Raw genomic sequence first — 26,835 nt, 5'->3', positions numbered from 1 at the left:
CTCTTTGTGCATTCCGTTTTTTATTTTAATTTTCTGTTGTTGCCTGCGGAATCAATCTGATGTATGCTATATGACAAAAATATTATGTACTCCAATTTAATATCTAATTTTTAAAATAACGAGAAAGACATATATTTATATTATCTTATTACTTTTTAATATATAAATTAATTACTCTTTAAATGACAACAAAATATCGTCATTCTCTAATCCTTTACTGATTTTTGTGTTAAAATTTTGTACGAAAAAATTGAAAAGGTCACAGAAAATTATATGAAATAGATAAAATACAGAGAAAATAAAAGTACGATAATTCGAGTCCGAACTTTATATAAATTGGAAATATAAATATTGGATATCGAACTCTGTATATATGTGATAATATATTATTTCTTTGTACATTCAGAAAACTTAATTTATCTTGTCTTTTTTTTAATTTCAATCCCTATTTCGAAAACCGAATTGGGAACAGAAAACTAATGTTTTAATTTTAATCTTTTATATATGTCTATATTTAGGTTTAATTTTGTAAATGCAAAATTAATTGTATATGGCTCTGCTAGATAACTTGTGTGATGTTACATGCAATTTTATTTAACCTAACACATAGAAGAAAAATAACTTGTAAAGATTATTTGATAATATATAGCGATATAATGTTCTTGGATATTGAAATATCGTAAAACTTTATGCGTCCTCTCTCGTATATTCTCTCCGCGCCTATCGTTGGGTGAAGCTTCTTATCATAAAGATGCATGTTGCAATTTCGATGAAAACCGATACATTATCTGAAAAGTTTTATAGAAGTGTTTTTTTCTTTTTAGATATCTTTATCTCTTATTTAAATAAAACAGTGCATAGCATACACATTTTATTTTAAGATTCCAGTTTTTATGATCATTAAATATTACTAAATATTACTAAATTAAACTTAAATAAAATTATTTTACTAAAGTTTAGTAAATATTTAGGTTTAATTATTATTACTAATTATACCAATTAAAAAAAAATAAATTTTTAATGTGTTATTTTAATTAGTAATCTTAACAATTATATATAATTAATTAAATATATACTTAATTATACACTTATTTAAGATTTTTTCTACTATATTTTATTATTGATTCTATTTTCATAATCATGCTGACTTACATTAAAGTTTTAGGAGCATATAAATTCCCAAAGCATTTTACGGTCAGAAATCAACTCATCTTTATTATCTGAAATTTGAAATTACTGCATCTTTATTGAAGATACTCAAACTTCTGCAGTGTATTGTTATATCAAATATTAGTGTAACGTGATATTTTTTGTTTTTATTGTTTTTTCCGTGGTCAACTTAATTCCATATTAATAAAAATTCTACATTAATAAAAAAAAAACAACATGGAATAAAAATACAAATAGTTTATTGTATTCGTTATTTATAAATTCCGTTCGTTTATTAAACAATAAACTATTAAAATTTACATGCAACATAGATAAAAGGAGTATTTACTTGGTTAGGGAAAGTTAGCTGTCTCATTTGCGACATCTATCTTCCATCTTTAATTTTCTAGTGAATATCTATTCTCACAATTTGCCAACTAAGGTACTAAGGTAAAGGGGCAGATTCGTTGGAACCGCCAAGTCCATGAATCAAGCATGATGGCTACAGTTTGCCGAAGGAGCAAGGACGGTTTCGCTTGACGAACGTCTTAGTGTTGTTACTGTAAGCAAACTGACGTAGAAGCTCGCCGTTTACACTAGTACAAGACGTGCACCGCCCTGGACGGGCACGAAAATTTCACGGATCACCAATACGATCCATCTCGAGTACTTTGCTAACATGGTACAAACGTCTTTAGCTTGTTTAGCTCCTCGAGAGAGAGAAAGAGAGAGAGAGAGAGAGAGAGAGAGAGAGAGAGAGAGAGAGAGACGCTTTGCACGGCATTTAAAGCTCGCTTTGACGCTAATATATCCGTTTTCCTTCTCTCTCTCTCTCTCTCTCTCTCTCTCTCTCTTACGAGTTCTTTGAATATTTTATCTCTAACTTTCCTGCGGCTTCATTTATTTTAACCTTGATGTTCTTTTCCCTTAAAAGCTGGTACAAAATGATAATAGCAGTAATAAAAGAACAAATTTTATATTCGTGAATACTCGAATTACAAAGAATTACTTAGCATATTAAATCGATTGCTTAAGAGTATATTGTGTTTGTTTCCCTTATATTATATCTTATAAATTATACTAACTGTGTATACATTATATCACCACGTGTGAAGTCATTTTTATTAGTAATTATCGAAGGTGTTTACGTAAAAAAAATTATCTCGTCCACCTTCGTGAACGCCACCGAACACGTTAATCATGCAAACTATGTCAAGTCGATCAACGACGCGTCTCTCCTTCACAGTGATGTGATTAAGAAATATGCAAATATCGAAGTAAATAACAAAGTTGGGTATGACAACGGAATTGTACAAAGTAAAATTATAATTCGCAAGAACGAAATACTCTGGTTCGTGCGTGCGTTCCTCAGCGGAGCGCGCTTGGAATTTAGTTAAACAATACGAAACTTCGTGAAACAGATTTCGGAATTAGAAATGTTATAAAGTGGGAACGCGCTGCTCGTGACCTTGCTTTGAAAAGGAAGCATATTCTGAAAGCAATGTTAATGTTAATATTCTCCACTTTGTCGCTGTAAGATCTCATGGATTAATAGATACTTAAATGATCTTAAGTAAAAGCATCTGGGCTCTGTGGTCTTAATACATTAAAGAAAATAAAGGGATTTAGTGAGAGATTTATCAATATGTGGAAAGAGAATAAATTTTGATAATTGATTTATACAGAGGCAGAAAATCAGAAAGAAAAATAAATTGTAATTCTCACATTAAACAGACAGAAAGTTTGTTTTTATTAAATGTGTCTAACAAATCTGTCAAGGCAATTTAACATAATATTATCGAAAACAAAACAAATTTATATTTTTGTATAATATTGATAAGCTTTTATTAATATTGAAAATAAATTTAATTTGTTTTGCTTGTAACTAGCTTATTTAAAGAATTTAAATATCAAAATTGTTCTATCACTCTGTGAACTCATTAGCTGCGTAACACGTTTTGATTACATACATCATATATCACGATAGTTATTAAATTAATAAATTTTAAATAAACAAATTTTTTAATTGCCGATATTCGTTTCTAATTCGGGAAATGTGCATGTGGCATATTTTCTTACTTAGTGAATTAAATTATTTTCATAATTTTGATTAAAAAAGGTAAAATTTCTTAATAAATTCTTAGCAATTCTATTGCAACATGTGCTTCTCTTTTTATTTGCGAAATATTTCTCGACGTCGAAGATTGAAAAACGATTGATTGTAGCCTTATTGTAAATTTCTTTGGAATTTACTTGCGTCCCGCGCACATTACGCGTGAAATCACTTTAGCGCAACATTAGCTTTTATTCCGTCGCGCGCTTATTTGAACTTACAATTATACATATTCCATATGTCCTTATCGGCCTTTCAAATCGGTGTACTCGATACAGGCACAGCTAATGCGCGATAATTGCAAAATGCATTGCATTCCATGGCCCCGCACTTAACTTATGCGCATACACACACGCGTGTGCGTGCGCGCGCGCGTACATATTTATCTACATTAGTAAGTTAAATTAATTGCAAATACGTTGCAATCGCTTTAGGCCAAGTTAATATAAAATAAATGCTACACGTTAAGAAACAAAATGACGAAATGTAATTGTACTCATAAGTCTATAACATTGCACACTTGACATGCAACTACCCGCAATTAGTTTATTTATCATTCACCTAACGATGAGAAAGCGTAACGCTCATATGAATTAATCGCTTTTCATGTCGGGTCTGTAATATATCATGAATTTTGCGCGATTCCCACGCGAGAACAATTCCCATCGATTGACAAGCGGGATGTGCGCCACCGGAAATTAATGAAGCGCGTAATTGACTGAACTTCAGGGAAGCGATCGGGATTCTCCACTGTTAAAGTGGCTTCAGATTAATGCCGCACACGCCAAAATCCAACCGCAAACTTTAATAATCTCGAATCTTTAGCAGAGAAACTTTATGACACATCTTCAAAGTTGAACACGACGTATTTAAATTCGCTTACCAATTTCTAGCGACTCAGAGAGATCGAGATATGATTTTAACGGGTGGAAACCGCGACCCGTAAATTCCCGATGAGCTGCATAATCGCTTATTTTACGACTTACTCATTAACCGAGCACTAATCGCCTTGACGAAACATTAGGAGAATTCATATATTTTGTCGTAACATTTCAACTACTTTTCGTCATGGCAAATCTCGGCCATTATTCTGTTTCTACTACTGCCTTTTCATAACTTTGTCCTTAACTTTAATGCATTAGCAGTCCCATTGCGAAAGCGTTGCTCGTTAATGTCTCAGAGTTTATACTCAACTACTTGTCGGTTTAATTGTCTTTATTCAAGAAAGAGCATAATATCTCGTAAAGCGGACACGGAGACACACAATTACAAATAATCAAATTTAGTATCAAGTTAATAATAAGATGTCGGAATGATTGAGCTACTGAACACCTATAACATATTGGCATATTGAAAATCCAATATTAAAAATAAGTTGGATGTGATAAACTTATCAAATTTAAAAATCCGATATTAAAAATAAGTTGGATGTGATAAACTCATTAAACTTCATATAAATTACATATTAGATTATTTTAAGTCTTAAAATATCAAAAAACGAGACGTATAATAAAATGTAACGCGTAATATTCTGTTCTTAGCAATCTGTTAATAATCAAACGCATTCATAAAAATAATACTGTAATACAAGAACAATACGATAAGAAATTGAGCTCGCATACAACATACAAATTTCATTTTGCTGTCACGAGAGTTGTATAAACACCGAAACGAATTACGTTTAATATCACCTTTCACTTGCTGGCAAGAAAAGCGCGATGCAGGGCTCCTTGTTTCTCCTGCCGGTGTCGTCGGGCCACGCGATCCGGCAAAAAGGGCTCGACGTGATTACTCTTGGATACTTTTTTTACGTCAATGAAATAAACGCGTGGCCGTCGGTCGAGTAATCAAGTTCAATGATCTCGGAGACGCGGAAATGAATTAAGCGACGCCAACGCGATACGAAACCGCCAACTATGAAAATTCTCCGAGAATTCGCGGAATGTCCCGCGGAAATTCGAATACTTCGAATATTCGCGAACCGAAGAATGTCGCTGGAAATATGATCAATTTAGGATACATATGGCTGCGCAACACGTTCATTACGTATTGATGGCCCACAGAAAAAAATTAGTCTCAAATCTTATACAATCATTGTCTCATATATAAGCAAGAAACATAAAATCTTTAGAGTATATAAGACAATGATTGTTAAATTAATACTAAATTTTTCTGTGCGTATTACAAAAAAATCAATTTGTTATTAATACCTACGACATAAAAATAGAATAAGATACGTTGAATTTTCCAGTAACAATGTGTTTATTGAGTACCGTGCACTTGGAAAAATCTGGACAGAATGACGATTGTCGGTAATAATAAGCCTCATAAAGCGTTCAAGAAGCCTTTCGGAAATGTTCTCATTCTTCAGGCTTTGCGGCAGTAAACTCACCTAGTTCGTTGGCAAGGTGGCATAATGAGCTGTAAAAAAGACATTTCGACGCAAGCTGAATGTGCGCGGTCGCTCATTCTTTGCTTCTCTTTTTCCGACTCGAATAGCACTTCAAGTTTTTACATTTTAACCCTTCGTGAACTAATCTAGGTCAAACTGATCCAGATGATTTTTCTTACTTTGTGATTCTGTCTCAAATTCAAACATGTATAAAAGATATAAAAGTTTCACGTCATATAATTATTCAGTCGTATTTCTAAAAATTGTTAAAAGAGTATACTAAAAATATTTTTAAGATCTTTTAAAGCCGGAAAACCCTTTGAGAAATATAACCATTATCCAGATAATCTGACTAAGCAGTGACATAAGATAGTCAGCGGGAGAGTTAAGATGGGGTTTAAGAAGGGGAGTTACTAATACATGTGTATTCAGAGAACTTGTAATGTTATGTAACTAAAAACGATATATGAAACCAAAAATATGAGATATATATATAGAATATTACAAGATTAAAATATAAAATTAAAACTTTAATATTAAAATTAATTAATTTTCTTTTAATGTTTTATTTACAATTATTTAAAATAAAATGTAAAATTTGTTACACACAATGACTAAGCTAATAATAATAACTTGTAAAAATAATATAAATGTTGAAGAGAAATACTGAAATACTGAATAATATTGAATTACACATACAATTTTTTATTATAATTTTTATTTAATAATTAAGGTAAGGTACTTTAGAAATTTGATGTTTTTTTTTTTACGAAATGTTACATTTATGAAGTAAAAATATTACTGGTACGTGTTACCAATCGATACAGCCGCGAGCGATAAGGATCTGCGAGAAAACGCGGTTCGTTTATTTCGCACTTTTCTATTTTTCTTCGGCGATGTCGACGAGATCCCGATACGTAGTCGTTAAGGCGCATAATTAAATTTACTCCGTTGGCACTTTCCCTGCAGCTCCGTGAAAAATGATAACATAATAACACGCCAGACTGATAACGTAATGCATCGTGGTGCTTACGCAACGAATTCCCACCTGCGTGGTGCGCCAATCGCGTTTCTCCGTGTTTCGCCATCGCGCTCATAGCACATAAAAGTCAATGGAACTTGCTATGCGCACCCTCTCGCTCGTCTTTTTATTATCTTCTCCCTCCGAACGTTTGTCGAACGGTCAGCTAATTGAAATTGTGCGTATCGAAATGCCGGAAATAGCGGCGAGGTATAACCGCGCCAGAGTGAAATTCATAATGTCACATCTGACTTCCTTTCAATCAATATTCAGCCGTACAACTAATGTGTGGAGTAAACGCTTTCACTATTACTAAGAAACGCTTTAGAGAATACGAACAAAAGGATGATAACGAATGTAATAGATTTGCGCAATCAAAAAATGTCTCGGCATTTTGTGATGGTTTCTTTTTTTCTGCGCGCGCGCGCGCGGTCAACGAAACGCGGAAATGCACAAATAAAAAATTGCTTTTGCATTTCTATATATGTTTGCAAAATTATAATTGTTTAGTAAATAATGCGCACGTCACGCGAATTTAACCAGCGGATGCGTGTTTATTTATAACCTGCTCATCTTTCTGCGAATTCTGCAAAAATTCCAATGCGCGTTTTTCACCGACAGTTCACTCGCATTCGTACAATATATTAAAAATAAAAGAGTTCACGTTATTGAATTTAACCATCCCTCCGGCGAATTCAAATTAAATACCGCGTAACCGAAAACGTCGTTCACTCGCGGCTTTCTGCATCCTTGTTGTTTCATTTAATGCCTCAAACTACTTGATTTAATCCTTTTGATTACTTCATTCAATTACTTTGCTAAATTGATGTACTCCCGCTCGTCTGTGGGCGCTCTCTGCAATTTTAGCCTCTTAACTCCGCTAGGCACATTCACTTTTGGCATCACAAGGGAGCAATTACCGTACTCTTTTTCAAGGCCGAGCTACGTGCCAATTGAATTACTCTGTCCCGAAAAGTATATCAAAATTTTTAAGTGTACAATATGAACGCGCTTTATTTCTACATATTGTCGCTACGTCAGAAATTAGAAATATGTAACAGACACGATCACAACGTGGAAGATTAAATGTTTTAATCGTATATGACGGTCAATTCACACAGATATATGTATTCAAAAATTCTCTCTATCGAATATTTCATTTCGTACCTCGTAATAAGTCAATTCATATTCTTTTTCATATACCTTTTACTCTAATGGTGTTTTATTCTTTTATAGCTATCGATTATTTGGCTCGTCGTACCGTTTTTGTAATAATAATTACACCGTCGCGCAATAATGATAGAAATCCGCAATACACGTTGGTTATTCTTCTCATCTGTTATGCGATTATGCAATACGCGTAGGCGAAGGTTCGCGTTACGCAATCGATTTCTCGGCATATTATGTTCGAACACGCCAAAGTTCAACGAGAAGATGCTCACGTTCTTCTTTTCTCACCGGAAAACAATCGTAGACTTATGTAAGCCGTTATCGCTCGAGACATTGGTTATCCTGTTTTTGTTATCATGAAGCATCTCGTACGAACGGTCGCAGGGCGTGAGGAGGATACGTTTGCCGTTATTAATTAAGCTATCTGTCATAAATATGGTGGCAAATCAGCACGTTCCGCCGGGAGCGAGAAAAAGAAATTAATCGCTGTTTCTCGCGAAACACCGCGCGCGAATTACCGCAGATTATTTCTCTCTTTAATTCTTTAGTTTTAATATTTAATTCTTACACCGTCGAGCCTTGCACGTTTAATTATAACATTTATCATCATTCGTCGATCGAACTTGGTCTCGCAAGCTGATATTTTATGTGCATAAAACCGGCGATAAAGGCAAGAATTATTTAGGATATATAAGTACTCGGGATTATTATATTTTATAGATAAAACGAAAAAAATTATTAAATTTCTTGGATTGATTCGATATCTCGAATTCCTTTCTTGTTTCACATCATAATCGTCTCTCTATATTCCATATAGAACGCTGTTTTAGCGACGATGTTATATAAGCGACTGTCGCGGCGGCGATCTACGGCATGGAATACATTCGGTTTTAGGAAGGAAAAATCTGACGACGCACTAAAATCGCGGTCCCAGCAATCGCTGCTGTTGCGCGCGTCTGGAACTGTCGCATTATGCAATCGCGGGTCGCATGTACCGTTGACTGCGCAAGGTCCCGCGACCGGGCGATTCTTTCGAAGAGAAGTTAATCGAGCGTGGATGAAGTGGCCCAGAGAAGAAATTATCTCGGCGTCGCCGCGGAAGAAAAAAGAAGGAGGAAAGCCCTCTTCACTTTCCGCGAAGATCTTGTACCCTCCTTCTTCGTCATTCCGTGTGTTTCTGCCCGTCTCTTCTGAAAATCCATCCGCGATTCACGTCCTATCACCCTTCCTCGTTTGCTGCTTGACGCTCTGTCCTTTCTATTTGCTAGTTTCTTTCTCGGGGAATCCCCTTCGGAGAATTCCTCTAGCCTTTTTTCTTTTTCTCTCTACGGAGCCGGCGGAAATTAACGACTCGGAAATTCTAATTCAATGGCAAGGCTGCCAGCGCGACCCTAGCTCGCGCCTTTCTTTCTTTTACGCCTTGCGGCTTTCCGTCTCTCTCCCTCTCACTCTCTCTTTCTCTCTTCTCTTTGTCGACCCATCCGGTTTTTGTTACACGTTTCTTCCGTCGATCCCCAAAGCCAAAAGGGTTCCTTTTCCTTTGGCCGGTCGAGATACAAGAGACGGATGAAAAAAGTGCGGACCCTTCGCAGACGATTAAAGTGGTAACGACTGCCTTGTTGCGATAATGATGATGCAAAAGAGGAGAAAAGATGAATGCGGATGCCCTTTCTAGTCTAAAGTATTTAATTTAGTTATAGATATTAACTTAAATAAGTGCAATTCTTAATAATTATTGTGTTGTTATTTTCGATACAAACTAAGAACGTGAACTCGTGGATGCGTTATTTACGAAATCAAATGCAACAGTTTTAACAGCGACGTAATGCCAATGCATTAAAATATGTGATTCTTTTACTAAACGATGGAATTATATAAACTGTTAGACTGATAAAATAATCAGTAGAATATTAACACATTAAATATATAAATAACGGAAATAAAACATTCTATAAGATAACACATTTGTTTTTTAAATACGAATTTAAATAAACGAATTTGTTGAAAGTCGATTGAAAAACTGCGATACTGCAATACTGCAATTGAAGGCTTGATATTTTCTGCAACATTTGCGTGCCACAGTAAATAAGTGATATTGCACCATTCGTGAATTAAATACGATTTCTCGAATACAGAGGATCACTGCATCTGGACAGCAGAGATTTCGGAGTTGAATTTCTATTGTATATTGCTGCAACGAATTTTTGAGAGCTTTAGTCTCCAATATCGATATGCGTTTTCCACTTTTTTAGAACGCAACGTTTCTGCAACTGCAATAAAACTATTAACGATAGTTAAGACTTAAGTTATCCTTTGTTATATACATAGTATAAAAATTTTTATTGACTGCCAGTCAATAAAAATATTTTGTAAACGATATTAACTTGTACGCTGTTTGTTTTAATTAAATAAGCCATACGTTATAAAGTAACAATTTATATAGTTTTGATATAGAAATGGATTTACAAATTGTATGTATTATATAATTTTGTATCCAAATATTATCTAAATTAATATTTTATTAACAATATTTATTAACACTAGAAAAATTACTTTTGCAGCTTCTTTTAATTTATTCAATTTATTTTCTCTATTCTGTAAAAGCTTACAAAATTCTTCTCTTTCTGAATTTAAACTAGCTTTTCTACATTTTAAATACATTTTTTACACTTTAAATTTGAAATATGTAATATTGTCAGTCTGCACAAAATATGAATTTATGTAAAATTATTATTAAAAATGAATATGAATATTATGAAATTATTATTAAAAAATTAAGTAGTTCTTTATTTATCATTTTAATTAATAACTCCGTTTTTTGTCTCTCTGTACAAATCGACGACACAAACACGTATGAATCAATATTGATGAATCATAATAAATTGATTAATTTCAGTAAACAATGCTTAAAAAGCACTTGAATCGCGTGGACACTCTTGTTGAGAGCGGTCACGCTACGTGTGCGCGTAATTAAAATGCCTGATGTTTACATTATACCCGATTGAACTAATAATGCGACGACCGAACTGTGAAAATCATTCTGTGCATTGTAATCGAATTAACTTTCCCGCGAATGTATGAAAATTCACGACAAGCAAATTTACGATCATGTTGTTTGCATTTGATGCGTGACGGAGCTAGTGCAATCACAACGTTGTGAAGAAAAGCCAGTTTGGATGTAGAAAAAGATTTTGCGTTTTCGTGAATCCAGCTAGAGGAAAAGACTCAAAATAACGCTGGCGGCACGCTCTCTCATCATCGAAACTGCCGCCATCGCAGCTTCGAATCAGAAATACACGTTCTCCATGTTTATCCTTTACGTGAGAAAAATGCGATTTTCATAAATCTGAATTTCCATCGAAATCCGACATCAGTCTGTACATCAGGCTCGCAGTGTTAATCGAGTGCGACTTCGATAAGCTTATTGCGAATGTATTTACACGGAAATATTTGATAGAACGGAGATGCCGAAGGAGATTACCGATAGAAAACTCGATAGGGATAAACTGTGTTCATTGAAAATTTTGTTTACCGGCTTATCGCTCAAGCGCGGCTTGTTTTACATGGCGACGTGAGCTTTACATCAAATACGTTTTACATAGAAAGACGATAAGCTTTTGTTTATCCTTTTTTATTTACAAAAAGGAACAAAAATGTAAATGTTCGATTAAAATAGTGGAATAACGTGAAATTACGATTTATGTTCAATTTGCATACGGCGATGAGGAATTTGTTGGCAATCGCGCGCACATTCGCTAATAATGAAGTTATTGAACTTTGATTTCCGCTTTAGCATTCAGTACGATTTCACTTGTGGTCGACATACGCCGAAACCTTTATGTAATACGCGTTATGAGAGCTCCGCATTAATGCAAATGTTTTATTTACAGCTCACCTGATTTTGTTCAGCGATTTGAAGATCATTTCGTTGTGTGCAATTCCTATAATAATTTGTGCGCAATTTTAAAATTCCAACTTGCCATCGATTTTAAAATGAGGATTAAAAGTTATTGAAATCCATGCAATTTCAGTATAATGACGTACTGTACAAAACGTATAATAATATTCAAAATTAAACACGCAAGTGTGTGTGGTGTGTTTTAAGACTGTATTACATTTATTTTTATAATAATTCTCAAAAATTATAAAGTTACAGATGCTGTTCTATACTGCATTAGAAAGTAATACAAGAAAAATTAGCGGCAGAGATTAATTATTCTAAATAAAATGGTTTGATATATAAAATAAATGTTATAGGCACAACTTTTAAATGCATATATAGTTTATTTAAAATATAAATATAAATATATTTGTAAAAATGGATGAGATTATTTTTAAATGATGTAAAGTTCATAAAAATAAAATGTTTAAAGGGGAAGTCTAAAATATTCAATTTATTTTACGACATTTTGTCGAAGTTTGTGCTTTTCAAGATACAAAGCAGATTGAGAGGTCCATCCGACGATTTTGCGTGAGAGTGAATATTTCGCGGGGAAAGCCAGGAAACCAAAGCCAGCTGGACACTAGTGAAATCTCATGTACACGCATGTATGTACGTCTTTTATTTTCGTATAAATGCATCCGACCTCGATCGACGTTGTGCGACCGACCGCATGAATTCCGCGGCCTGACTTCCGCCGCACCGCGCGTGGTGTTACTACAAGTGAAGTAACTACGAGGATTTTCTCGTAACAAACCATGCGTGCAACTACGTAACTGCATCGAGGCATCGACTTTCTGCCGCATGATTATTTGGCCATTTGTGTCCAATTTTCATTTCTCTATCTGAATGTTTCTGAAAACCGATTTCATGCTTTCCATTTTAATCGAAATCGTTATATAAATATATATTGTTACTTAATTTAAACTAAAAAGGTTAATTTGAATTAATTAATTTTGATATTAATTATTTCAATCGGTAAAAGAGATATATAAATTTTGCGAAACATAAAATTGCATTCCATATTTGTAGATTTTTATCTTTTTCATTTAGTCATAAAAACTCTTTCCACAAAAATATATTAGAAACTCTTTAAGAAAGAGTTAGATGTAATTCTACCCGTTACATCGAAAATTTGAGAATGTGCTAACCTTATAGATCGAGATGCAATTATAAGTTGTGATTATGTTCTATAATAAACACATATACGAGTTCGTGGTAGAGTTTCAGAAGTGTGGCAAAACTTTGAGGGCATATTGTACTGGTTCTTGGAAGGAAATAAATCTATATGTGTAGATTCAACTTGAGAAATACATTCTGTCTAAAACGACAGCACGGTTGTATTATTGATCGAATGTGTTATTTTGTCATTTCATGTTTGTCGAACATCGTTGACGAACATTTAACGAACTGAGTTCGTTTGGTTTGTTCACGCTACGATAATGACGCTACGTAAATTGCGTTTAAGCTTAATTATTATTTTCAGACAAGTTAGCTTCTCAAATATTCTATTTACTTTACCACTAAAATCAATATGTATATGTTGTACAAAATACATGATTGCTTTACTGCCTTTTTGAAAAAATATTCACAATGAAGGAATGCTAAAATCAAGCGGTCAGAATTGAATGCGTTTCCAAAATACGAATCGCAAAACGTTCCGCAGCGTAACGTTGTAGAATCCTTTTACATGTACATTTGTGGTGATACGAGCTCGGATTCGCGCATGGTAAACGCGATTGGATTTTCGCTGCAAAATTCAAAACGGTCTTGACAGAACGTTTTGCAAAGCCAATTCGCCGCGTTAGCAGCACCGAATGACAATAGTTCTTTTTTTCCTATTCTGAACGGTTAAAATCTGCAATGAGTAATCGGATTGCATCAATAGATCTTCATTAAAAATTCTCTCGGTAATAAAATTTAATTTCCTTCCTCGCGCGATTTAATGGAAATTTTTGAAATTACAAGCGAGTCTCTTAAAATATATTGTGATTTATTTTGCTGACATCGTTCGTAAAATGTTTATTGAGTTGATAAAAAACTTAATAAAGGTACATTTTATTAAGCTTAATTTTATTAATAACTTGACTATCATAAAAATAATATGTAAAATTATTTCCTCTAAACATTATTATAATTAATTATATGTAATATTTATTAATTATATTTTATCATTTTTTAATGCATCAACATTGATTTCGTTATTAGCGATATTAAAATATCACAAATTTATTATACAACACATTTAATTTTTAACAAATCTTTACCACTTAAATATATATTTCGACATATTGTTATTTAACAAGAGAATAATTTAAAAGTGCAATAAAAAGCAATTTTATGATTAATATCAGTAGTAATGGTCAAGGTGAGCAATCTCCTTGAAGAGTGAACGCAGTGAAAACGGCGCTGGCGCTGCTCGCGTCTCGTTACAGATCAAGGGAGAAAAACGTGCAGCGCTAAGAAAGCCGCGTAACGAAGCTTCTTATGGCATATCGGAATTTTTCCGTGGCCTTCGACACGAACAATTACAATCAAGCCTTCCTTTCCTTCTCGTGCCGTATTCTCGTGCCGCAATTTAAAGAAATTAGATGGAGAAACGGAGAAAGAAGAAGTAAGAAAAGTAGAGAAACAAGAAGTTCTCGCACAATTGGTAAATTCTTTTGCGGTGCAATTTACCGTCTACCGTCTACCTATGCGCTCGTGACATTTGCGTTTTTCCTCGAAAACTTGAATTCTAACTCTCGATCGACGTGCCCGACCTCTCGGATCGCAGCTGCAACCGCGGTAGCAAGGCAAGACAGTTGAGACCAGCTCCGGACTTAGGCGTGGTTCTTGCGTAACGCAAAAGCGAACGAGTAACTAGCCCGCGTTGCACGTATGTACACGTGTATGCACCGCGCATATAGAGATACGTCAGCCTGGTGGTGCCTATCCAAACGCGTGCGATTTCAGCAGCGATCTCTACCGAGAGGGGAAAAAAAATCCCATATTCACCCGCAATCAGCGGCCTCCTAAAGACGGCCGATTCTCGCGAGCCGGTAATGGAAAGTAGAAAGCCGCGTATGACACGCGTAAATTACAGCCATCGACCTTCGATATATTAATAGCAGAATACCGTGTAATTGCTGTCGCTAGGCGAAAGCTATTCGCAAATCTCCGTACTGTCAATTGGCGAAAATTGGCGCGGGAAAGGGCAAGTAGGCGCACGTGAACTCAGAGCGAATAGAGCGATTGAAATTACAAGTGAAACTCGATTAATTTTATAATGACGAAATAATAACTAGCTCTGTGCTTCTATGGCGGCACTTATACAATCAAAAGAAAAAGATGCAGAATTATAATCAGAACTGTGAATCTAATTCTTCATCCATTGTATGCGCTTTATGCTATTTGTTGGAATTTTCTTAGGTTAACATGCCGCGTGATCCTTCTCGTGCAGGATGGTAGAGCGTACTGACTAGCGACAAAGACGACAAGTGACAAAAGCAAGAGAGCGAGTATAGACTGCGCGCTAGTGGTACCCGGTAACAGCCATGAAACTAAAAAACAAAGAAAGAACGCAGCATATCGCAAGCACTGGTACTGAATGAAGCATGAACGACCTAAATACTTTAATTTTCCAACACTCCCACTTATTTAGGTTCGTTTAGCACACCTATTTTACTTCTTAGATAACTAAATTGCTGTTTTGCCACTGGCTTTGTAAGTATATCTGCGAGTTGCGATTTTGTATCCATATATCTTACATCTATGTCACCACGCTCATATACGTCTCGAACAAAATGATAACGCACATCTATATGCTTGGTTTTCTTGTGATACTCTGGATTGCTTGTTAATTTAATCGCCGACTGATTATCTACATACATAGGAACTTTATTGCATATAAATCCTAATTCAGATATGATTTGACGTAACCATATTGCATCCTTCGTACCCGTAGCTAGTGCAATATATTCAGCTTCGGTTGTAGAGAGCGCGACTACACGCTGTTTTTGGCTTGCCCACGATATTGCACCACCGTTTAACAAAAATACGAATCCGCTTGTCGATTTCCGCGTATCAACACATCCAGCATAATCCGCATCTGTATATCCGCATATCTCACAATTGCTCCCACTATTTCCATAAACAATTCCGAGATCTATTGTCCCCTTTAAATATCGAAAAATCCTCTTAACCGCCTGCCAATGCTCTTGACCGTAATTAGTTAAGAATTGACTCGCTTGATTTACTGCATATTCTATATCCGGCCGACTAACTCTAGCGACAAAGAGGAGAGAGCCGATCGCTTCACGATAGGGAATATTTGCAACTTTTCTTTTCTCCTCTTCGGTTTTCGGACATTGAAATAGAGACAAATGTACTCCAGATTCAGCAGGAACGCTTACAGGATTTGCATCTTTTAAATTAAATTTTTCAAGCAACTTTTGAACATAAATTCTTTGTCCAATTTTTACAGTACAGTTTATACGGTCACGATCAATCTCAACTCCGATAAATTGCTTAGCATCTCCCACTGTTATTTGGAAACTTTTCTTTAAAAAAGTTAAAACTTTATCTATTGCCTTTTTTGAACTTGACAGCAAGAGGCCATCATCTACATAAAGTGCTAAGTAAATTATTTTTCCATCTATTTTACCACAAAACACGCAATGATCACTTTCTGTTGGACAAAAATTAAAAAGCTTTAGAAATTCAACAAATTTTGAGTTCCAACAGCGAGGAGACTGTTTGAGACCGTACAAACTTTTATGCAACTTACATACCGCATTAGGTTTTATCTTATTTTCAAAACCGCGTGGTTGATCCATGAAAATGCTCTCTTTTAAAGTACCATATAAAAAAGCCGTTTTTACGTCGAATTGAGCAATTTCGTAATCCTCCTTAGCTGCAATAGCCAAGAGCATTCTAATGGATTCATACCGTACCACTGGTGCAAAAGTGTCAAAATAATCGACACCCTCACGCTGAGCATAGCCTCGTGCCACGAGTCTCGCCTTGTAACGCTTAATATTACCGCAAGAATCTGTCTTTTTGTTATACACCCATTTGCACCCGAGGGCTTTCTGTCCTTCTGGTAGTTCTTCAAGCGTCCATGCTTCATTTTCTCTGAGGGCGTCCATTTCTTCACACATCGCTCTTTGCCATTTATCACCATCGACACTAGCGACTGCACTTTCATACGTCATAGGCACAGACTCGACAGCAAATGCGTAACCTTGTTCACTATAGCGGTCCGGCTCACGTAACTTATTTCTATCGCGTAATTGTCTTTTTATCAGGGTCGGTTCGTTATTCAGTTGCTCATGATCCTCAGCTTCTGAATGATCTTCAAGATGATCTTCAACTGACGACTGTGGTAGTTCACCATCTTCTTCTCTGTCGTCTCCAAATGGCACATGAAAAACCGCTTCCTTCCTAGGCGTTTCTGTTGTCCAATTTTCTGTCATCTCGTTAAAATCCACATTACAGCTTACATGTATCTTCTGCGTTGCAGCATCCCATAGTCGGTAATTTTTGGACTCTCCTTCATAACCAACGAAAATCATCTTTTCGCTTTTCTGATCCAGTTTCTTCCTCCTTTCTTTTGGCACATTTTTATATGCAACGCTTCCAAATACTCGCATATGTTTTACATCAGGTTTGCACTTAAACCATCTTTCATATGCAGTCATGCCATTTAATTGCTTTGAGACTGTACGATTCAAAACATATGCTGCTGTCATGACAGCTTCAGCCCATAAAATCCTAGGCACGTTTTTGGCAATTAACATTGACCTGGCACTTTCGACGAGTGTCCGCATCTCGCGTTCTGCACGCCCATTCTGTTGATGAACATACGGTGTCGACTTCTCATGAACAATTCCTTTTGCTTGCAGAAAACCACTGAATTCCTTTGACAGATATTCCTTTCCGTTATCAGTACGTAACACCTTCACTTGATTGCCTGTCTGCTTACATACAAAGGCTTCATATTCTCTGAATTTGTCAAACACTTCAGTCTTGTGTCGCATAAAGTACACCGTCCTGAAGCCAGTGTAATCGTCCTTAAACAAAACAAAATATCTTGAGCCTCGTGGAGATTCCACATTTACTGGACCACACACATCCGAATGAATCATTTCTCCTGGCCCCTCAGTTTTCTCCCGCATGCTTGAAAAATGTGGCTTTTGAGTTTGCTTACCCATTACACATGCTTCGCAAAAGAAATCTGTTCTGTTTTCAATCTGCATTCCATTGACAGCTCCAATGTCTTCTGTTTCCTTGATGGATTTCACATTAATGTGGCCCAACCTTTCATGCCACAGCTTTAATGAATTTTGCTGCACCATATTACACTCTCCTGGTATCTTTACATCAAAAAGCATCCGGAAAAGATAACCGTAACGAACTCCTTCTGCAGATAGAGTCCCATTACTTTCTCGAACTTCGCATCTGTCACGATAACTATGAAATGAGAATTTTTTATCAGTTATAGCTCCCACTGAAAACAGATTTCGATTTAAACCGGGAACATAGAGTACATTTGTCAACTGTCGGTCAATCTGCTTATTACCGGCACTCACCTGAATGTCTATTGTACCGACACCAGCCGCAGGAAGTATTCTATCTCCCGCTACTCTCACGGAACGTACCTCTTTTACAGGTCCAAGTGTACGAAAAAAATCACGTCGGTGTGTCATGTGCATACTAGCACCTGAATCTGCTAACCACACAGAGTCGTCCTTATCCGTTGTTTCCAAAAACAGCGCTGAGATGTCACATATATATGCAGATCCAGATTCCTCTTCTGTTTTCGTGTTAGCCGATTTTTCCTCGATCGTCTTCTCCTTGCTACTCTTGCCGTGGGAAAGGCGTTTCTTACATTCCCGATACCAATGACCAAATTCGTGGCAATAATTACATGGATGCTTCTTCTTGGCTTCTTCTATAGTTCTGATACTTTTCTTCTTTTTACTTTGCTGATCACTAGTATCTGATTTTTTATTATGCTTTATTCGCATACCTTTCACTTGCAATGCAAGCGATGACGCTTCTTCCTCCACAACTGTCAATCGTTTGTCTTCTCTTATAATTCTTGCAATAAGGCTTTCCTTTTTCTGCTCGGCTTTAGCGGTGCATTCCCACGCCATTGTGAATGCAGAGAATTTCGGCGGCAAACTGCTTAGCAACTTGGACATTATGGCGGCATCCGAGACCGTTTCGCCTGCATCAACCAGCTTTCTACAGATAGTTTCAAATTTTTCTATCTGAGTTGCAACAGGCTCACTATCACTTACGCGAAACTCATAGAATTGTTGCCAACAACGCTGTTTCGCATCTTCGGTCGTATCACCATACAACACATGCAGCTTCTTCCAAATTTCCTTTGGCGTTGCGCAATTCACTAGATTAATGTGCAACGACTGATCCACCGAACCCAGCAGAATTACGGATGTCTTTGACTGACGCTTCTTCCAATCCTTCCACTCTTTTAGCTTTGTCTCCTTGTCGGGCTGCTCGTCCGTCCCCTCGATGAATCCCATCAAATCTTGCGATTCTAGCATGAGTGACACGCCATATTTCCACAGAACGAAATTTGTGCCATCGAATTTCGTGAGGTTGAACGCTTCCCTTTCCGCCATTCTTACTCAAGGCGAAAAAAGAGGATGTACTACACGACAGAGCACAACCGAACTCAGACAACCACGAGAATATATATATTTAGGTTAACCGACCACGAACAGGGCACTCAAGCAGTAACACACGCGGCGCAGTGGAAGCGTGCTGGGCCCATAACCTGTTGGAATTTTCTTAGGTTAACATGCCGCGTGATCCTTCTCGTGCAGGATGGTAGAGCGTACTGACTAGCGACAAAGACGACAAGTGACAAAAGCAAGAGAGCGAGTATAGACTGCGCGCTAGTGGTACCCGGTAACAGCCATGAAACTAAAAAACAAAGAAAGAACGCAGCATATCGCAAGCACTGGTACTGAATGAAGCATGAACGACCTAAATACTTTAATTTTCCAACACTATTAAATAATTAATAGCGTAAGCATTTTTATCTTTGTAAGTAGAATTTTGAAAACGCAGATTTAATTAATTATTAATTTAAACGCGTTTTATAACAAAATTATAGCAGCATGTCATACATTTAATTTAATAATTACTGCAATTTCACTGTGCCAGAATAATCGTAAAATTACCTTTGCTATGTTACAAGCTAATATTTAAATTATATTAGATATTCATTATTTCATTTAGTCACCTTGTCACAATTTCCGGATGGGAAAGCTTGTTTACGCAAGAATCGTATCCCTGTCCTCCGATTGTTTAATCATGTTTTATGTATCATATAAAGCTGCCATGCGAGATCACAGTCGCGTAACATATATCAATTCGTCCTGACGCGAGATATGACACCATTGAGGCTTATGGTAATTCTCTCTGAGAATTTCCAGATATTTTTGTTATCGCGCACAAAACTGGGTTTATAATCGCGAAAATTCTTCTCATGCCTATTAACAGATCAATTAAACCGAATTCAATGTTCAGCTTGAAACTACGTACACCATAAAAAATTATGGGCACCGCATACTCAAATCTTATTCGTCGCAAGTTGCAAAAAGCACATTTCTTTCTGCATAATCTTTCGAATCTCTCCTAACGCTTCGAGCTGTCGGAATCGTATTAGAATCCTCGTGGGAGATGAACACATAAACGCCTGCTTCTCTACGTGTTAATAAAATTCTAATTAAACGTCGGGGGTACGGATGATTGTCGCCAACTTCTTCCGTAATTGCAGTTTCGGAGGAATCCCCTCTGGAGGGATCTCACCGGGTCTCTTCTCTGCACCAGTAGCCGGGAAAAGAAAAAAATACGACCGGCGGTAACAGCCGCGTGGGACGTAATTAGGACACTTAACGTTATCATCTTGAATTCCGAACGGACGGAACACAGCCACCGTTTTCCACTTATAGGAACAGGGACTTGTGCAATACGCCGCTGAGCGAATTTACCTCGCTCGTTACAGGCGCCGAGCATTCTATAAAGAGCGTTGGAAGATAGAGTTTCGCTACCTCTCGTATATACGTTCATAGATCATCGGCTAGTTGGATTAGATTTTAAAAAGTAAACTAGAATCTTTATATTTGTCAATACAAAAATTTTTGCAATTAGATTTAGTAAAATGCGTGTGTGTTTTTGTGTTATTGTTAAATTATGTAGGATCTTTTTTGGATTTTTAAGTAATTGAAAAATAATTGTATTCATACTTCTATCACTTTCCATATCTTTAAATAAGACTATATATTTTGCTATTTTCGCGAAATGCCCAAAAATAGTTTTAAATTAAAAATAAAAACAAATCATAAAAAACAACAAATTCTTATATATTTATTATCTTTTATGTTTTATTAAAAAGAATTTCTGACAGATTCTTGATATGCAAAATAAAAAAAGTAAAAAAAATTATATTGCTTATTTCGCAGAAAATAATTTATAATTTCTCGACCTCTTTCAATGAATGTATCAATCACTGTACTTATAAGACTTTCTACACATAGATATTGTGTTATCCGGCGATGTGTGGCGCCGTGATTCAACCATAAGAAGTACTGAATTTTTTTATTGCGGTTTATGCACTTTTATGCAACATATCGTAATCTCAGTTCATTTAGTTTATTTTCATCGGTCGTAATCTATTGTTGTTGCAATAGTTTACTACTCACTTTCCGAATCATTAATGTTTCAAATACGTAAATCTTAATGTCTCAGAATAATTTTTAATCTTTAATAATAATTACATTAAAGTTATAAAATTAAAACTTGTTGATATTCTATATATTATTAAATTATGTGATATATTCAGTGTATCATGGCTTTCATTTAAAAATAAAATATTAGCGAGAAATATAGTTATTATATGTATATATCAGAGACCGGAATTGGAATCAATAATCGTTTCGTAACTCTTTCTTTAATTGAATAAAAAATGAACCACATCAAAATTCTTCAAAGTTTATAACACCAATTATTATAATCGATATTCTTGTTTAACATCAACAAATAATACAAGTGAAATAATTTATTGTGTAATAATATATCAATTATGTTTCTAGAAAACGTCTACAGCCATTACTATATTGGAATATTAATCCAAAAAAATAAAAGAAAAACATTCAGTTTTAAATCTGATAATAGAAAAGCATTATCAAATATTTTAAAAAAGTAAAATATAAAAATGTTCATATTTTTTAAATATTTTTATATTGTTTTTTTGTATTACATGCATATATATTTTTTTCTACATTTTTCAAATTATTATATTAAATAATCTTTCATTCCTTTTTATATTTTTATTTTGCTTGTGTGTAAAAGGGAGAGAAAATTATACAATTGATTGAAAGAGCGAAAAATGTAGGATAAAATAAAAACATAAAGAGTAATTTAATAAAGTAATAAGAAATGTAGAATAATTGTAAAAGGACCGTAATCATAAAATTGTTATTTAAATGATCCCAGAGATAATTTTTTATTAGCTAAAAAAGGAAATCAAAACTGGAACATTTTTTCCATTATTTATTTAATCATAACTAAACCGAAATATTTTCTTCATTCGGATTCCTGATACATATACTAGGCAAGAATTATTTTCATTAGGTAGAAGCGATGCCAACAACTAGATCACACCAGGGAGGAAATAGACGGATCGTCGCTACCTCGATGTAATCTTGTAGGAAACCGCCGGTGTTAATTCCAAGAGTCATTCGAAGAACACGTTAGATATCTTCTCTGTCGTGAGGTAAGACGTACATCCGAACTCCATCTCTTATTTGAACAAAATTAGTTTGGTTTTTGATTCAGTTATTGAACTTTCTAATATAATTACTCGTGATTTATATTATTTAACACATTTTATAAAAATTTTTAACATGCTATTGTTATGATGAACAATACTGGCAATCACATATTATTTCCTGAAAAATATTCCAGATTAATTTTCTACGTGATTAAAATTATCTATTGTGTGCATTGACTGCTTGCAAAGCCGCGTTTTTTATATATATATATAAAATGAAAACTCGCGATGTTAAACAGTATTCTGCGAATGAAGTATTAATACAAAAATATGCGTACGTAATATTCCGCGGAACGAGACAGATTCGTATCGGAAAAAGACGCATTCATAAAACTGCCTTATTATATTCAACAGACGCGTAATACGGCACTTCGGAAGGATTTATGAGCGTGGTTTTCACGTTCACTGATGACGCCTCGTCTACCGGTAATGCGCGTTCCACGGATTCTTTTTCGCACCTAGCCTCACGCATGCACGTACGTACGTACGCTCATCAGCTCTGCATCCACAAGTATATATGGACAAGAGAGAAGGCGAAAATACGCGGCAATTAACCCGCCGTCAAGATACGCACTCGCGATATCGGGCTGCCTGACTTTGCTTCAGGTGCCTCGAAGAATCGCGAGTGCGATCAGCGATATATCATCGCTTCCTCGCGCTGGAGAAAGCGGACTTTTAAAGCGCAGTCCCGTGGCGCAAAAAGAACGCGCATGCATGCATGCATGAAGCTTTTGCCTTTCGGGAAACATGCAATGCCTCATAAGACTTTCGATTTTTTAAACGTGACGTTTCGCAACCGCGCGACTTTCGACTATCATTCTGATCTTATTGGATAATGCGTGACGTCCGAGCTGAATAAGTGATATTTTTGCATTTACGTATTTATAAATATTCATAAATATTTTTATCAATTGTATAACGTTTCGTTAAAATAAATACGTATTTTAATATGCTTGAATTATGAAAAGTATTGTGTTTGGAAAATAATATTTTTATCAGGATTTGAGAAATTTCCTTCTCGATTATGTAACTATCGTGAACGTTTGTTTGTTTTCTTCCTAATTCTTATTTGTACCATTATTTCTAGAAGATAACTTTCAACAACGCATATTATGCACCGCATTGAGCAAATTATATGTTCCGGTGAAACCGTGAAATTGCTCCCGAACTCCAACGTTAACAACTTCCTCGGTCAAAGTATAATTTTGAAAAGCATTTGTGCGAAAGTCGATCGTCCGCATTAATTAACGACAGTTTAACGGCATTGATATTATTGCATCGCTAAAAACAGTAATATTCCGTCAAACTTTGTATCACTTTTATTTTACTATTAATAAAAAAATGAAAATTTAATCAAATTTAATCATTTCATATTATCAACAACATATTATCAATCATTTCATATTATCAACATAAAATCGATATTATTTTATTCTGAAAAGGCGTGTTATATTTTTAGAAGACGTACCATTCATAATATTACTCTTCTAAGTCTGATAATTTAATACTTTATCAGATTGCATATTTTAAAATTAACCCAAGAAATGAAGAAATTTTTCCCTGTGAAGTATTAAAGCTAATGGAATCCGAGAGCATTGCTGCTATTTCTGATAAGTTCTGATAAGTTATTAATCGTATATCGGTAAAAACAGAATAATCAACAACTTTATATTAACATAATATTTTCATGTATCTACTTTTCTGTATCTCTGTAATGTCTTTACCTCTCGCCGTCTACAAATAACGAAATAATTCCTTCGCAAGGTAAGTAAAATTTAAATCTTGAATGCATTCCAAAAGAACAGGTTATTATAAATGCTTAATTTCTAGTTAGTCAAACAATAGCGGCTTTTAAGGATTCAGAGAGCATCAGAAAAGGAATAATATTAAGACTAAAACTGAGCATCAGAAATATGAGTATTCAAAGATTTTTTGACTCAAAAAGCAAAAAAGTACATAATATTTTACACAGAAATTTTTCTATAAGTTGTAAATTGCAAATCTAAAAAGATTTCAAAAATATAGACATCAAAATCTTAGATGTCTACATTTTTAAAACAGGTATGTAAAAGTTTTTTCAAACTTTAGATAAGTTGTTCTTGAATACTCTTTTCAGTAACTGTACTTACGTATTACATTTTGTATGAATGCAAAGCTTTTTCCGGTATAAAATGTCTGTAGAAAATGTCTGTTTATCTAAAATTTATCGAGTAAAGCCAAGGAACCAGAAATGCTTTCATATATACCTCTTTTCTCCAGATCTCTAACAGCATTTAATAATAACTCAGCAAACAGACTGATTTGGGTTAAATTTCGTATCAACGTACTTTTCATGCATGGCCTTACGCACGTTACACGTGTCACGGGTTAGCATGGCAAGCAAACGCTTCCGTAGACATTTCTCGCCATGTTTGCTCACGTCGCACAGTCTAAGGGTAAGCGCCGTGATATTTACAATACTCTGGCAACGAGTCACCCAACCGCGGCTTCCGGTTGTGTGCAAATAGGGCAATTTTCGCGCTACTCCTGAAGGCATCACCAAGTTATAAGCGCGGTAACGCCTTCGGCCTAGATTCTGGAGCATGAACTTATCGGGAGCGAGGCGGTAAGCGCGCTATCATTGCGCAAGCACTGACTTACAATGCCTTCGGATCGGGCAAAAAGTACACGGTGAGCGAGCGAACGAACGAACGAGCAGCAGCAGCACCAGGCCCCGGCCTATTCCGCCGATCGAATTATCGAGGGGATTGGTCGCGATCAGTCTGTTGCCCGGTCGCAATGTGAGCAAGAGTCGCGCTACAACTTTGTCGTAAAAAGGAAAACGGCTGATGAAAATCCTACTTTCGATTGCTGCACGCTCCTATCGCGCGTTGCGTATCAAGGCCAGGGTTGGATCCTTCGTCAAATACTGCGGACGGTCTCCTGCCTTATAATCTCTTCATCTATTTCTTTGTTTGTCGTGTTATTAGTTGTTACAAAATTACTACATATTTTAGAACGTATAATTCTTGTAAAAATTGTAATAAGCGAAAGCGTAAAATTCAGCGATATTGTAGCCTTGAAATGCGAGTTTTTTTCACTTCTATTTTAATGGTAATGTTGTAAACATACAATGAATGGTCAAATATACTTGGGCGAGCTATCAAATTACTTCATGTTCCACTCTGCTCGTTTGAAGTGGGATTATTTGTTGTTCTCGAAATATTTTTTAAATAAATAACGTTTTATTGCAATGGTAAAAAAAATGTATAATTTGAGAAGCTGTTTTTATAATGAACATATATTATTCAAGAGGTATTTACTGTTAGTATAGTTTTATCGCAAGCGGTGTAGAATGATAAATTGTAATTTCGTAATTTCCACGAAGTCGAAATCCTGGAGATATTCAGATTCCTCTTTCCTTTTTAAGCTCATGCATACATAGAGCTCTCCGGACTATTAAAACAGTGGAAAGCTATATTGATTCCAGAACTATAAAATTAATCTGGAAAAGTAATATAATTATTGAAAAAAAGATAAAAGATTCTGTGAGCTTATATAATAAATGTAGCATGTTTTTTAAGATACCTCATTGACTCTGAGACATTTTCAAGAGGTTTCTCCCTTTTTTTAGCATTATCGATTTATCATCTTAACTAACATGTAAAGAAGTAACATTTGGCGAAAATCTTGATAAAATATCCTTAAAATAAATTTTCTCTTTATGAATTTATGTTGCATCAAGCGGTAAATTAAGAAGATAACGGGTTTTTTTTTCCTTAGCCTCGACTTCACTTTAATGAACCTTTTGTTTGTCTCGAGAAATTTGTGATGAACTGATTGTGCACTTAGAGAAACTTTTAAAAAGTCCGAATTTCTTAGTTTGATTTGCCGATTAGAGGAGTGGCCTTAAGTCCACCGAGATATCGTGCACGAGTAAGAAGCTTTCTACGCCGACCAGGACCTGCACCGCCATATAATAGATATCCGGTCTGATCGCGGACGTTATCAATCGCGACCGAGAAGTGTAGGGGATATTGGCTCGATCGAACCAGTGCCCCGTTCATTACTTACCTGCTTCTTGCCTGCAACGGCGCCGGTGCGATTGCAGCACGATTGCACCGTTGTTCGTCGAAAGGGAAATCGATTGCGTTTACGCTCGCGGCCGAAAATCCACGGGAAAATGTGAGCCATGGGCGTGCGCGTATCTTCTCTTCGTCCA

General features: G+C 35.5%; 1 long non-coding RNA gene across 5 annotated transcripts in view; it reads left to right on the top strand.

Moving 5' to 3' along the window:
• LOC105831435 overlaps positions 1–24,946 on the top strand; it is a 177,808-nt gene extending 152,862 nt beyond the window's left edge. For all 5 annotated transcript variants that reach the window (XR_004964247.1, XR_004964248.1, XR_004964249.1 and 2 more), the window contains 2 exons: positions 22,436–22,577; positions 22,989–24,946. This is a non-coding gene — a long non-coding RNA (uncharacterized LOC105831435). The remainder of the gene's footprint in view (positions 1–22,435; positions 22,578–22,988) is intronic.
• Positions 24,947–26,835: the final 1,889 nt, after the last annotated feature.

Source organism: Monomorium pharaonis, chromosome 8 (assembly GCF_013373865.1).
Source record: "Monomorium pharaonis isolate MP-MQ-018 chromosome 8, ASM1337386v2, whole genome shotgun sequence".
NCBI classification, from domain to species: Eukaryota; Metazoa; Arthropoda; class Insecta; order Hymenoptera; family Formicidae; genus Monomorium; species Monomorium pharaonis.
Note: the sequence above shows the minus strand (reverse complement) of the source record. Positions and strands in the feature narration are given on the sequence as shown.